The sequence below is a fragment of the Chlamydotis macqueenii genome, chromosome 8, assembly GCF_036417535.1.
Source record: "Chlamydotis macqueenii isolate bChlMac1 chromosome 8, bChlMac1.mat, whole genome shotgun sequence".
Lineage (NCBI taxonomy): Eukaryota > Metazoa > Chordata > Aves > Otidiformes > Otididae > Chlamydotis > Chlamydotis macqueenii.
This window is the reverse complement of record NC_141563.1, coordinates 27212580-27227237: the sequence shown is the minus strand read 5'-3', so window position 1 is coordinate 27227237 and position 14658 is coordinate 27212580.

Here is a 14658-nt window from a genome sequence, read left to right as displayed (position 1 = left end):
CTATTTGCCAGAAGTTTGAAATTTAGAGCTGGCGTACTCCCAGTGACTAGTCCTCCCAGAGTGAGAAAACAGCCCTCTAAATGCCTTGTTGACTCATAGGACCAGTAGTGAGAAAACTTCCTTCAGCCTAGAAAAATTTTCTGTGGCCAACAGATACATGCATCCCTTCTTCATCATCACCATCACCTCTTCCACAATCTGCTGAGTAACACAGGAGGGTGAGGAGAACCTCCTGCTTCTGTTTCTCAGGGCGTGCTGCAAGCTGCCACTTTACTTTGAAATTTTTCTCATCACTGAATCTTGACAGCAAGGGTGGAGACCGTGCCCAGGATTTTGCAGATGAGTGCTAGGTGTTTTTAATAAACCACTGTCCTGCGATACTATTTGTTATATGACCTTCCCCTTGGAAAATTCCTTCTCCAAAAAAGAGGTCACAGACTGGGCAGCAGATGCCTGACAAGTGACTACATCGACACTTTCAGGAACACTGGTCATAAGCGAACATCAGCTCTCATATCATTTCCAGAGCTGAGGCCCGACCCAGATGCTGAGGATAAGATGTCCAGAGCCTGAAACTGGACTCAGTGATCTTAAAGGTCTTTTCCAACCTCAGTGATTCTAAATGAGGCACTTCTGGGACACTCCGCTCCTGAGAAAAGTTCTCTCCAAAACTCTGGTAGCCGAAGTTGTGCGACTAAAGCACGTGCAGTGTGCGACATCCCTTCCTATCGATTATTTCTAACATTTGCTGTTACAGCACTGGGCACTTGTTTTCTGTACAAGCATCCACTCTTTTTTCAGGGCTTTTTTGAATCCCTCTCTGAGCAATATCCTGTTGCTATGAGTTCCACAGGCTAATGGTGTGGAAAAATATTTCCCTGTGACAAGAGCTACACCTGTCCAACCCCCCTTCCGTGCACCATCCATCACACTGACAGCGTAGGTAACTTGCCCAGGATCATGTCAAAGTGTGAAATAGCTATAAAGGCAAAGCATATGTGTTTGTCATTTTTGTCGTTAATGGGATCAAGGAAAACTAAGGCAAGGCTATTGAACTGTGCCTTGGAACCTGGGGGAAGCTGGAGCCGTGTCCGAGAGCGGCTCAGAGTGGTGGCTCCCGCTTTGGCCCATGGAAAGTGCAGCGGGTGAGCAAGGCTTTGCTCTTCTTCTTTACTTCTTGGTGTTTGCTGCCACTGCACCTCAGGGAACACACTGGGTTTGCTTTCGGGGCCCAAAAAGGCTGCCCAGCACGGTGCAGGGTCAAAGCCAGGAGGGACACAAAGCTGTACCTACCTGAGACATGGGGCTTCCCAGTTCAGCAGGGAACTGGAAACGACCTCCACCTTTCCTTTTCGCCAGACAAGCAAACCCGAGCAGAACAGATCTAGTGAGCTTTTAAGGCAGCTCTATGGTGTGATTAGTTAGAGCCTAACATGAGATAAAATCAATTGGAAACTTGTGTGAGTTAGAGCTGCTCCCATCAGTCAGAGTTTGCAGCAGCCAAGTGCAGCATGATTGTTATTAATATCTGCTACAGATATATAAGCTGAAATGGTGCTTTACAGCAAAAAGAAAGACAAGTCACTCTTTTCCAAGAACATACAGCTTGCGGATCTAATTCAGAGCCGCACTGAGTGCCCCGCACATCTGTAGTAATAGGAACTGGCTCTTCTTAGGAGAAGATATACTGGTACCTTGTATGCACATGCATTTTCTCACGGTACTAAGTAGCACAGCAGGATGCTGTTTAGGAGCTCAGAGTGCTGAGTACTACAATGTTTGTGGTCCAGCCCAGGAACTGCCTTAGATGTTAGCCAGCTACATGCCATGGGTGACTTAAGACAAACCTATGCTTTGTGCCTGCCTTCTTTCACAGGAAAATGCTTTATACTGATGCAGTTAGTCCTGCATAAGGCTGGACCTCAGCATCAGCAGTAGTGCACACTACTGTGACTGCTGCGATAATTCTCGTGCTGCGATACGAATGGGATTGCACCATAAGCCCACACACCTTAGCCGCGCCAATGGCCAGCCGTATGTAACAGCCCAATGCATTGGTGCTAATGACCCAGTGTTTATGGTGGCCCACAGCACCGTTGTCATGCCAACCAGCTGGTAGTTCTCCCTAGAAAAAATAATAACAACCGAATAAATAAATACTTTCTTTCCCTAGGCTGATCTGCCTGTTTAAGATGAGTTGGAGGTTAAATCTGATGGGGAAGAAAACCCAGGCTGAAATACCAAAGCAGCCTCTGCTCAGATGAGAGCAGAGTGAAACGTTGTTTGCCCTCTCTGTCCCTCCCTGCCCTTTGCAGAAGACTCTGTGCAAAGCGTCCTCTCCAACAAAGCAAACTCCTCCTGCAGCAGGGCAGGGGAGGGTGAATTTCTGCCTCATCAATCCCTCCCTGGAGATTTGGGTCAGGCCAGGAACTTCCACACAGAACTCCCCTATCGTGGTCCCATAGCAGCATGGCTCCAGAACAGTCACGGCACAAGAAAAGCCTGTCCCTATTGCTGCCACATGGCACGTAAGCACCACGCACCTGCCTTCTGCTCTGCTCCAGCGTATCTACTGCCCTGGCAGAGATTTTGGACTCTGACATCCCGGTTGGGGTACTCAAAGGAGGGAGCGTGCTGCTATGGACCCAATCGAACCTCACCCCTCCTCAGGATCCTCCCTTACATCTAAGAAAGGGTGACGTGCTCCAGAGCTCAAGCTCTTCCAAGGCTCAGTTACCAAAACCGGTTCCAGAGGCAATTTTCACAATCTATTCTTACAACTTTGGATAATTTTTTGTTTCATACCGAGATTGACTCCTGCTGCTGATTTCCAGGACTTTGTGCCTGGTTGTCACTATTTCCCTCCTGGTAATTTACCCACCATCCTCCAAGAAACACGTCATCTTCTTTCTACGGGTCTTTTTCAGGAATCACTTCTTACTTGCATTTCCAATCCCTTTTTCTTGCCCCTCTTCTGTCCTTTAATCCAGCTCACGTTACTCTAGCAGTAAATTATTTAAAGCAAGCAAACACATGCAACAAGCTAGCTTTCTGTCAGACACGAGCCTGTTCAGAAACTGATACACTCAACGTTTCTTTATCTTGGCCCAGCTTTCTCTTTAGCCGGCTTTTTCTACCACCTGGTCCCAATGCCCCATATCCCGCCATCCAGCCCCGGTGCCCCACAATGTCACAATCCTTCAGATGCCTGCCTTGATTGTTGGAGGAGCGTCTCATTGCATCTGCTGTTTTCTTGTGGACCTCAATGCCACTAAGGATCATGCAAGGCAGAATTTACTGGAATGCACAAAATGACTCAGACAACAAGAATATATTGAATTTTAACAGCAAATAAAAACAATAAACCTTGGAAGGGGCATAAACCTACAGGTTGGACCAGTAGCTGACTTGAAGAAGAAACTGGCTCAGGGAGTGGCTTGTCCTGCCGCTTTAGTTTCCCCTTGCAAGGTTTCTTGCATGCTTGCTGTGCTTTTTGGCAGTGCCACTGCCATCACAGGCGAGACATGGATTAGGTGAGCTCTAAGTCTGGTCCATCTCCAAGCTCCTGTGTTTCCTCCTACAACTCTAGTTAAAACTGAAGGGAATGATGGATACTCAGGAATCAAAAATTCCACTGTAACACCCCGAATGAGGCACTTCAGAGCAGAGAGCCGTCATCTCCACACACCACCTCACCCACTTTCCGTTGTTAGCACTGAGCCAGTGAGTTAGCTATGCAGACACACCGATTCCCACGTGCCTGCAATGCGTCATGCATAGCTAGCCAGGCTGCATGGGAGTCTGTATTAATTGCATGTGAAGTATTGGAAAGGCCACTTCTTCCAGTCCCGTGTTCTTGGGCTGGTTTTCAGGAGACTCCTTTCCATCCATCCTTCCAGTGGTCCATCAAGCCGTGTACACACAGCATTTTTCTTCCTCCCTTAATGCTGTGCCAGTGAGAAACAGTTGTAGGATTTGAGCAAGGGACATTAAATAGACCTGACAATTTGTACGTTCTTGTAGGAAATCTTGAGCTTCAGTAGCACCTGGGTCTTTCTCCCATTGATGTTCTTGAAGCTGAATCAGCTTCAAATTGTCCTGGAGGTGTTCAGGGTCTCTTTCTTATGTTGTCAGAGTGTGTGGGTAGTTGACCCTCTTGAGTGATGTCCTCTCATTAGACAGAAACCCATGTCCATTGAGATAAGGATGAGCTGTCTTCTGTAAGGAGCAATAGGTTTGAAATCAGATCTCAGTTGGTCTTTTTCTTACATGCTCAATTGGTGTGACCCACCCCCCTCCACTGAAATCCTGCAGGGATATATTTCAGTGGGCTAATTATAAATTCCCTCTGTCTTGCATTAGCTGGATACCGCATGCCTGGTGGCATGAACGTCCCCTCCTTCATTCGTGTTGTGCACCTCTCTTGCTGCAGGCAAAAGTAATTTCCCCAGCCTGGAAATGTGATTTAATTTGACCTTGTTCACACAGGTTCTGCATCTTTTACATTCCCACCCCCAATGATAAAACAGGATCAGAGGAAATTGCAGTGATTCACAGCGATGCTCTGCCTCAGCCTCCAATTCTTCTTGTTCCTTCCTCTCCCCTCATCCCCTGCTCTGCCTACCCACCACAGCTGTTTTCCTTACAGGGTACTTTCCATTGTAGGTAGAGGACGTAAGAGGGATGTGAAGATGTGAAATCACATGCTTGTGTCACGTCTCCGCTGCAAGGAGAGGTAAACTCCTTGTCTTCCCTTATGAGCAGCTTCAGAAGTGAAAGAAAAAGAAATGGAGAGTGAGAGTGAAGAGGGAATATTAACACAAACAAGGGGAGTGCTCTAGCACTCTGTTTCTCAACCATTTTTCTAGCAGAGCCTTACTCAAGGGAATTGCCCCCAGTGCCTGCCTGATGGGATCCCGGTCCTTCAGCCCTCCACTGCCTGTTCCAGGGCTGCCTTGGGGTGCTCACCTGCACCTTCCCACCGCCCAGGGCTGCTGCCCCCAGCCTTCCTGCTTGCTCCTTTTCCAATGCTGCTGAGATGATGAGAATAAATTGTCTAACTTACATACCTCAGCCTTGGTCTCCTCAATAGTAGCATTTAGTGTGATAGGATGAGGGGTAATGGTTTTAAAATAGAGGGAGGCAGATTCAGACTGGACATAAGGAAAAATTTTTTACAGTAACGGTGGTGGAACATTGGAACAGGTTGCCCAGAGAGGTGGTGGATGCCCCATCCCTGGAAACATTCAAGGCCAGGTTGGATGGGGCTCTGAGCAACCTGATGTGGTTGGAGCTGTCCCTGCTACTTGCAGAAGGGTTGGACCAGATGACCTTTAAAGGTCTCTTCCAACCCAAACCATTCTATGATTCTATGATTTAGAGGCGCATTTGCAGACATCCTTGCGCACTCCTTGCACAAGTTCAGATCTTGTTTGTAGGACTCGCTCCCCACTGTTTTGTATTTGATCCTCAACGGTAAGACTAAACAGTGAGCTCTAGTGAAGACTGTGTCTTTAGCCATGCCAGAGGAGTATTTATAACACAATTGCTACTTTGCAGTATCCCAAAGCATACAAGATGCTTGGAGAGGCACGTTCATCACCTGTCTCCACCAGTAAACTCGGACAGGGGAGCAGCAAGGCATTTTACACCACCTCACGAAAGCCATAAGCCATGACAAGAAACACTGGTACTGCTCAGCAGTAACGAAAGCATCCCTGTATGATCAACACCGTTTTCAGCACAAATCCAAAACATAGCCCCGTACCAGCTACTATGGAGAAAATTAACTCTATGCCAGCCAAAACTGCACGACTGTCTGTCTGTAGCAATAAGACGCAGAGTGCTATGGAAGCATGCTTACTGTGTTTTCCCAGTAGTGGGAATGGCATCAATTATCAGCGAAGCAGACAATCTGGCTGCACGTGTCATTCAAACTTGTTAAAGCTCTGCTTCTCGTCTGCTGGCTTTCCCTTTCATGCTGTACTGTTGCTGGAACCTTGGAAAATCCGCTGGGTCCAGTGCCAAATTGTTTGGATCCCTTCCCTTCAAATGCAGAAGATTTTAATCTCATTTTAGATCTGTGGGACTGTTATTCTTCACAGCAAGTTTATGAAGGGGATGGGAAATGTTTGAGATCCCTTAAGAGATCAGAGCTACACCTGATATTGCAATAGCTTTACCTATAGAGGGTCACACTTGCTCTTTCTGTCTGCACTTCAGCAATTCACATCAGATGGAATATGGCCTAAATAGGTCATATCCAACCCCAGGTTTTATTGGGACAGTTTGGCCAGACAGGAAGGACCTCAAATGGTCTCTAAAGACTGGTAGCTGCAAGTGTTGAGCTTTTGCACTGAAAATAAAGCAGGAAGGGGCAGGATGGAAGAGGACAAGAATATATCTTCCCATCAGTACTCTGTGAAGTTGGGAAACAGCTGCCAGAGCTGGAGACCACAGTGGATGAAGGATAAAGCACTCGCATTAATGTTTCACCCCCAGTTTGTATAGACTTAGGAAGAGGAAAAGGCTTTTGGCCTGAAGAAGGTGGGAGAGGCCCTCCAGAGAGTAGAGTTGAAGGCCAGAAGGTTCAATTCTGAGCATGGAGTGGGTTGTCTGCATGTTGACAGGCTAAGCAGTGAATCAGTCCAGAGGTCCAGAGGATGAAGGGCTTTGCTTGCTCTCTATCAGCTCAACCTTTTCTCTGTCAAACAGAGCAAGATGCCGTGTTCCCTGGAGCCCCCAAGTGATGGCTGGTGCTTCTCATGTGGAGACAAAGGTCCACCTGGAGCCTCCTGGTCTGAAAACCTACCAGCCTGGTATTAAGAAGTGGCAGTAGGAGCTCATTCCCAGTGAAGTGGATGTCTGCAGAGCACAGTGCGAGACTGCCCATGACTCGGTGAGATCCAAGCACTGCACACTGCTGAGCAATGTTTTTGTGAGTAAGAGACTCATATAAGCCACCCACAGTTTTTATTCATTTTCCACCACCCCCTCAAGCAGCTTGTGTGAGGCTGAGCAAGTCACTTACTCTCTCTGGCTGGATGTAAATTTGTCTTCATTACCGCACGTTTTGGCCCGCTTTCATCCTCTTCTACTGCAAGGAGTTTGCCTCCATCCCTCATCTCCGAGCAGGAATGAGCATGCTGGTGCTCCCCTCCATCCTCTCACCATCTCTTGTCTATTTAAACTGCAATGTTTTCGGAGCAGGGACATTAACCCTCATCTGGATTAGCATTGCTCTAATGTAAATAATATTAGTTACATTATAGATGTCTCCGTAATTAGAGTTCCTATTTCTATAGGCATTTAAACACCTCGTCTCCTCATTTGACGGTGGTGTTATTTGATTTGTGTTCTCCTGATGTGGAGATCAGTACAGAAACCCTTTTATGTCTTCTGATGAATGGTTTTAGACTACGATTGGATTTTATTTGTTTAGAACCCTGTGTAGGGAGGAGCCCACAGCTACCAGGTACGATTTGTGTCAGGTGGGATACGGCCACAGAATTTGAATGGAGGTTAAACAAAGTGGCAAGAAACAGGATTTTAATAGGTGGGCTTTTTTCAAAGAGCGTGAGGTAAGGATAAACCATTTCAAAATCAGGGGTAAAAAAAGAGCTGGCCTAGGTGGTAAAGCCTTTTGGGAAGAAAACCTGGCCTCTCTGTCTCCATTTGCCTGCCTTTTGAACAGGACACATCAGTATTTGCCGGTACTCTGAGGAAAGCCCACTCATGAAAAGGTTTCCCAGATATGATTTTGTCAGAGAGGCTTGTCTTGGCAGATGGCTGCGTGTTTTAAATTTAAACAGAGAGGCATAAATAGTAGAAAAGAAAAGAGGGTAATAAGAAAAATATTAAACTGCCCAGTGCAAATCCTTGGGGAGCTTCTATTGCAATAACTGACCTCCCATATAGCGCCATTTATTTCATACGCTGGCAGCTTTATAGGTGCTTGTACAGCTACAGACGAACACCAATTTGCCAGTGCAGTTTGTTTTGATAACTGTTGTTTTCAATAAATCTATATTAAAATCAAAGGGAAAATTAAATAGACCGAAGTCAGTGGCACTAGAGATAAGGTAGCACATTACTACTCTGGCCTCTTCAGCTGGAGAAGCTGTCTCTACCTCCAGCGTGCATCAGAGATGTGATGAATTCTGGTGGTCTCAGCTGTGCTTTTTGGTGGCAGTCAACATAAGTGAGATTATTTGTGGGGAAAAATGAATTTTGATATTTTAAAGCTCAGCTACTTTAGGGCTGTAGCAAAGGAGGAGGTCCGGGCGAGGATGCACGGCTCACTCTCACAGGCCCTTTCTCTCAGGTTTCAACTTGCCACCCAGACAAGCGGGATGTCTGTGTCTCAGGCTTGTCCAGACCTGGCACGTCCTTCTCCTCCCTACCCCTGGTAGGCTAGGTGCCTCCAATTGCAGAAGGGGAAGTCCTGGTGGACAACAGGGAGGAGGGAGAAGAGAATAGAAAGCCCAGGGAGAGAGCTGAGAAGGAAGGAAAGAAGAAAGAAAGGAAGGAAGGAGCGAGCTGGGGGAAACGATGGGAGGAAGAGAGAGGCTGGAAAAGGAAAGAGGGTGTCCAAACATGGGAGAGGAAAGACAAAGAGGCAGAAAATAGAATAAACAGAAGGGAGGACGATGGGGAAATCGAAGTGGCGTAGACAGAAGGTATGTGTGAGCAAGGGTCTGACTCTCAGCCCCTCACACCAGGGAGTGACCCCTTACGCACCTCCCTCCCGGTGAGTCCTTCAGAGGTGCCTGTTCTGGAGAGAGAGGCGAGAACTTAGGCTTGGTGAAAGGAGCTGCTTTGGCTAGGAATTTAGGAAATACTCTAAAGACTTGGCCTCGGGACACTTGGAGCAGCAGTGGCTAGCGCTAGCCAGGTAATTATTTATTTTCTACAGGGCGGTTTAGAGGATTTTTGGATCCAGGAAGTTTTGCATAGCACTGAACATCACGGTTGAATCCAAACAAATAATGAACATAAGAGATTTCATGGTAGAGCAGGTAAATTTTTTTCCAGCAGACCAGTTTTCTAAAAAAACGCTGATTAGAATAACTGGAAACACTTCCTAGGATGTACCAACAACATCCAAGCTTTTGCTGAGAAATTAGCCAAAATGTTCAAGTGTGTTTTTTCTCATCCTCTTCTGAAAGTATTGTTTTGCTTCCATGTTATACATTTATGTCTCTTTTGGTGCAAGTGCTTGGCCAAAGACACGGGGTCTCCTGAGCGGAGGGGGAGCCAGGAGCTCTCTGGGTACAATATTTTTCCTTTGCGAAGTTTTGCTTCCCTGCCCACAGCAAGAATCAAACCACCTGGGACGACGGGCTTGTGCCAGGACATTTTCCTGCTAGCCATCAGCCCAAGAGCTACTTCAGGGTGTTTCAACAATCGGGTTCCCTGTGCTTGTTTGGATCATGCTGGGTGCTTCTCTTCTTCCCAGCTGCTCCAGTCCCTGATGTCCATCTTTTAAAGGCACATTTGAAAAATAGTAGTCAAAACCCATTCCCCTTCCAGCTTGGGGCAGGGATCCTTGTTGTTCCTGATATTTGGTTTCATGAAGAAACTTAGCTGGTTTAATAGGGATCTTAAAAAAGGGTGGAGATTCTGCCTACCAACGTAATGTACGGTGTAAGGAAACGTAACATCATGGTGTAATGGATGGTTTGGACTTCTAGAATTATGTAGTAATAAAAGAAAAGAAATGTCAAAGTGGTAAAGTGAAAAGAAATATACTATTTTTATTTGGGAATACATCATTAAACCAAAAAAATCAGAGCACTAAAATTTTGTCCCAGCTTAGGTCAAAAATCGTATTTGTTGAAACCTCAGAATTTCCCAAGGGACAGAAATTCCTTTATTATTATTTTTGGCCAGCTGTCTTCCATATGACTGCCCGTGAAAAGTATTTTATCTCAAGTTAAAATCCCACACATAAAAACGTCTCTCTACCTTCCAGCAGGTGTGCTTGTCCTGTGGGAAGATTTGCTTTATCAGCAATTTGTTCCTCCAGGAGAAACGCTTAATTTTAGATGTTTTTTCCATTTACACTTAGAGTTCAAGACACTTGAGCAGCGGCTCAGTATTGGGTGGCCTGTGCAGGCGTCAGAACCCTTCCTTTATACACTGCAACCCTATTAGCTAAAATACTGGCAAAGAGATTTTGGTGAAGTGGGTTTTTTTTAATGTGCCATTTAAAATGTTTAAAAATGTCCCATTTCACTGCTGTTGATGCCCTCACTTTGAAATACAGCTTTCCCATGACGACATAGCTGTAAAACACATTCAACTTTTTATTTTTTTAATTTTTTTTTTACTAGTTAGCAATGGAGTTTTGCTATAGCCATTAAAATATAAAGAATAAACTGCACCCAACTGTACAATATTTTTTACCAGCATTTATAGTGACAATATAAACTGTGAGGGTTAAGCCTGAATTTTTTTGTGGATGGCATTGGAATATCAAGATTAAGTATACAGTGCAAGCAGAAGGGTTTTATGACACACAATAACGTAAAAAAAGGTTGTATTTCTCTAGCAAATTGGCATCACTCTTTGTCATTCTTTCTTTGTACTTCTTGGGTCTGAATTTTAGGAGCAAGAGTTGGAAAAGGCATGGTAGATGACTCAGTACAGCTGCCTTGAACCGGAATCGGGTGGGCACCAGCAGGACGTTTTACGGTGCTGTAAGTGGCTGGTTTCATGGTTCCCACCGCTCCTCTCGGGAGGTGATCCCACAATTTAATGCATCATAGCCTCAGGAAATTTCTCCTGATGTTCAGCCCACGTTTTCCTTCAGTCAAACATCTTGTGAAAATGTTCTGCTGAGGGGTCATTTTATTTTGTGCTTCAGTGCTGGCACATGTAGGTAGTTTTTCTGCTCATCCCACATACAAAGTGGGGGTAAGGGGCAAAAGCTGGATTTGGTGGGCCCTTTTCACCCTCCCTCCTTACCCAAGCCACCTCCTCAGGTGTGCTCCTTCTTTCCAAAGCACAGACGTTGGTGGTGATCTCACATCCAGTGCCAAGAGCTTTGTTCCTGCGCCAGTCACACCGGACTCATGCAGAAGGGAACTGCGGTGGTGTGCAGCCCAAACTACACAGTTTGTGTTTGCTTTGCGTTTTGTTGCATTATCTTGTGCCCTTCAATATTGGGGGATTTTTCTGAGAAAGAATCAGTGGCCTATCTGGCCAGTTTTGTACAGCACCTCGTGTTCAGTCAATGGGAGCTCCATCAGGGACCATCGTGACCAACCCAGTGAAGCACAGGCTGGAGAAACATAATGCTCCCATGCATCAAACCCCAGAGCTTTGCCCAAATCCAAGGTACGGCAGATCTCTTACAAAGACATCCCATCCTGATGTGAAATATCCAAGACTGCTTGGTCCTGTGTTAACACAGCCCAGTCAACAGCCACGTTCTGATGTCCCGCTATGTTTTTCTAATGCACTTTATTTCCTAGCCTGCCAAAGGCTGTCCTTCTCACCTCTGTTTTAACTGGAAAAGGATTTCCATCCCATGGCCCTGAATCCGGCTGAATTAATGGTTTTTGAACTGAATCAGCACATTTGAAGTTAAAACAGATCCCCACTGAGTCTGTACATTTTTATTACTGTGCAAGGAGTGCTTAGGAAAATAAAAGGAACTAGAAAGCCCTGAGAGTGGACCACCCTGTTGAGGAGGGAAATACAGAAATCAAGCATGTTTATATGAGTGATATTTATAGGGTCAAGTGACAAATATCGTACGAGGCCTTGGAGCCCAGCTCAGGAATACCAAGTACCAGTCTGGGTGCCCATGCTCAAGAAAATTTAATTGAAACTGGAGCAGGTGCAGAGGAGGTCTGCTAAGACGGTGTGGGAAATGGAAAGCCAACATGGTAAGCAGATACAAGAATAAAAGGGTTTGTTTAGCCCAGCAAAACAGAGATTGCAAAGATGACTGGGATCTGAGAGCTGCCTATAAATACAGCAGAGGACGAAAAAAATCCCACAAGTTAAAGCAGAGGATAATTTTGCCAGAGTAAATTAGCACAAACTAGCTATGAATGCATTTTATCTGGGAATTAAAGGAAGTTTCCCATCTATCAGGCAGAGAAGACCTGAAGAAACCTTCTACTTGGGTTAGCATGGACAAGTAAACAAACATATTTGAAGATGGAGGTTGATAAATTTACTGGGATGTTGGATGGGAAATTATATTACAAGGTAGAGGAGAATGGCTTAATATCCCTGGGACTCCCTTCCTGGCCAATACCCATACATGTGGATTGCTTTTAGGATCTGAAATCCTCTTTTTCCTTTCCTTTGCTAAGGACATCAGCACCTTTAAAATCTCCTGTCATTGTTACCCAAGAGCCCTGTGCCACATCTGCAAACCTCCTGGCCCCACAGAGCCGCTGCTGCTGCTGCTCCCAAATTCATCAAGGGGGTCACTGTCAAACAATGAGACACACTTGCTCCCACTGGGGTTGAATGAGCTGCTTGCTTTCACAACACTCTTTAATTGACAGCTAGAAATAGCTTTCCATGATGACAAGCTGTCATTAATATCATTCACCAGAATGATACCCCAGCGATAGCATATGCGTTTAGAGGAAAAGAGAGAGAGAAATCCTCTGCAAACAAATGTTTCAACAGAATACATGAACTGAGCTGTGGTTTCAAGAATGACAACATGAATATAAAAATGTACGTTGTGAATATTAGTATTCCCTTAAATATGTGCTCACATTGGTTAATGAGTCCCACCGGTGGCGTTAGTAACTGAAGGATTTGGGTTGGCACGTTATTAACTTGTTAAGTAGAAAACAGTGATACAAGACTACTTGTCATGTGTATTATAAGACGTTTAAAAGTTGCATTCAGCATAAGCAGCTGAACAGAACTAAGGGAGTCGCCTTCAAAATAAAGTGATGTTTCTGTGTGCCGTAATCATGTAAAATCCCATCGCTTTTAAAGGAGCTGTGCTCCATGACCCCTTGGGAAGGAGGCACTGGGAGCAGGGCTGGGGAGACGGTCGGTGGGACCCTCCCTCCTCCGAGCTGAGCCAGCAGCAGGCAGCGACCTGATACTTCATCTACGATGAGCTCAGCCCTTTATTCTCACGGAGGATCCCCTGGAACTGCCACACGGGGTTGGGGGGGGGGGGCGGTTATTCTGCAATTTCTGCCTTACTCTGCCCAGCCAGTTTGCTGCCTTCTCATACAGCCCTGTACATCCATCATCTCAGAGGTGGCTGCACATCTGTGCTGAATGGAATTGTGCTTTGTTAAGAAACTGTTAGGTTTTTTTAAACAAATAAAACTTATAGGTAACTGTAGAGCAGGGTGCTGCATCTGCTGGCAGCAGGACAGGGCATCCAGCTGTAGCAGAGCAGGGAAGAGCTGGAAGCTTTGAGCTGCCCTTTCCATGCAGCGTTTGAAGACAGTTCTTCTTGTAAACCAGCACAGCCCAGACACCATCCTAGCGTGGACTCTGTTTCTTCTGGGCTGCTTTTGGCCATCCCAAAATCTCTAAAGTAGGACAAGCAATTAAGACACCAGAGCTGCTCCTGAAACACACTCACTTGCTCTTGGACTGACAGAGGGCTGATTCTGTCAGTCCTGAGGCAATGGCATGGCAGGACTGGCACGGGCTGTGGTACCGGGAATAAATAACGTGACACCGATCAGCAACTATCGGCACTTTTGCCCACTTTTCCCCGTACGCATGGCCCAGTTTCTCAGCACTGCTTGCCCAGGGCCCTATAGCAGTTGTCCACCTTTGCGTTTCCCACCTCTGACACTGACTGAGTCCCTTGGGGAGGGCAGCTGTTCCCAGCCAGGATGCTACAGGGGCCGTGTGCATCGATGGGGAGGCCACAGGACACCTATTGATCACCCTCATTCATTTTTCCAGAAGCCCAGAGTGAGCCAGATTAATCTGCAGGTGACATTTTCAGTGGCCCAGAGTGTTCGTTTGAGACATACACACTCACATAAGACAGGCTCAGATATGAACACTACAGGAACAGTGACAATATTTAATAAAACAGAGCTCTCCTCAAACTGGTTTGAGTACCTTTGGCAGCTGATAGCTCTCAAAGTGCAGGTGCTGAAGACAATCACATTGCTGTTCCCCAGTCTTTGAAGGACAACTTTTATGGATGGGTCACTGAGGCTGGCAGAAGGCAGGATTTGGCCCCAGGTGCTCAGCTGGGAAAGGGGTTCCCCCCCCACAAAAACAGGCAAGAGGAAATCTGTCTGCTATGCTGCCTGACAAACCTGGGAAACAGCACCAGTCTTGGCTGATGAAAAAAGGACAGGTACACATCTACGAGCCATTCATTGTTTGTCTAGACCAAGAAAGAAATTGTTTTTTACTGCTAGATGCAGAGGTCAGCAGTGAAAAGGCCTCCTCTCTCTCATCCTCCTAGAAACACAGGCAGGCTGCAAGCCCTAAATTTCAAGCTTTGGGGTTGGAGCGTAATTTCAAGCATGTCTCAGCCAGTTTCTATCCCTCATGAGGAGGGGCAGGGACAGATTGCTCAAGGAACATGAGAGCGCAAAGGCCCTCAATTCGCTCTCCTAGGCTCCTGGCAAACCATACATCAGTCACCAAAGGCTTGACAAATCACAGCAACACAGCTAAGCTTAGAAGTAA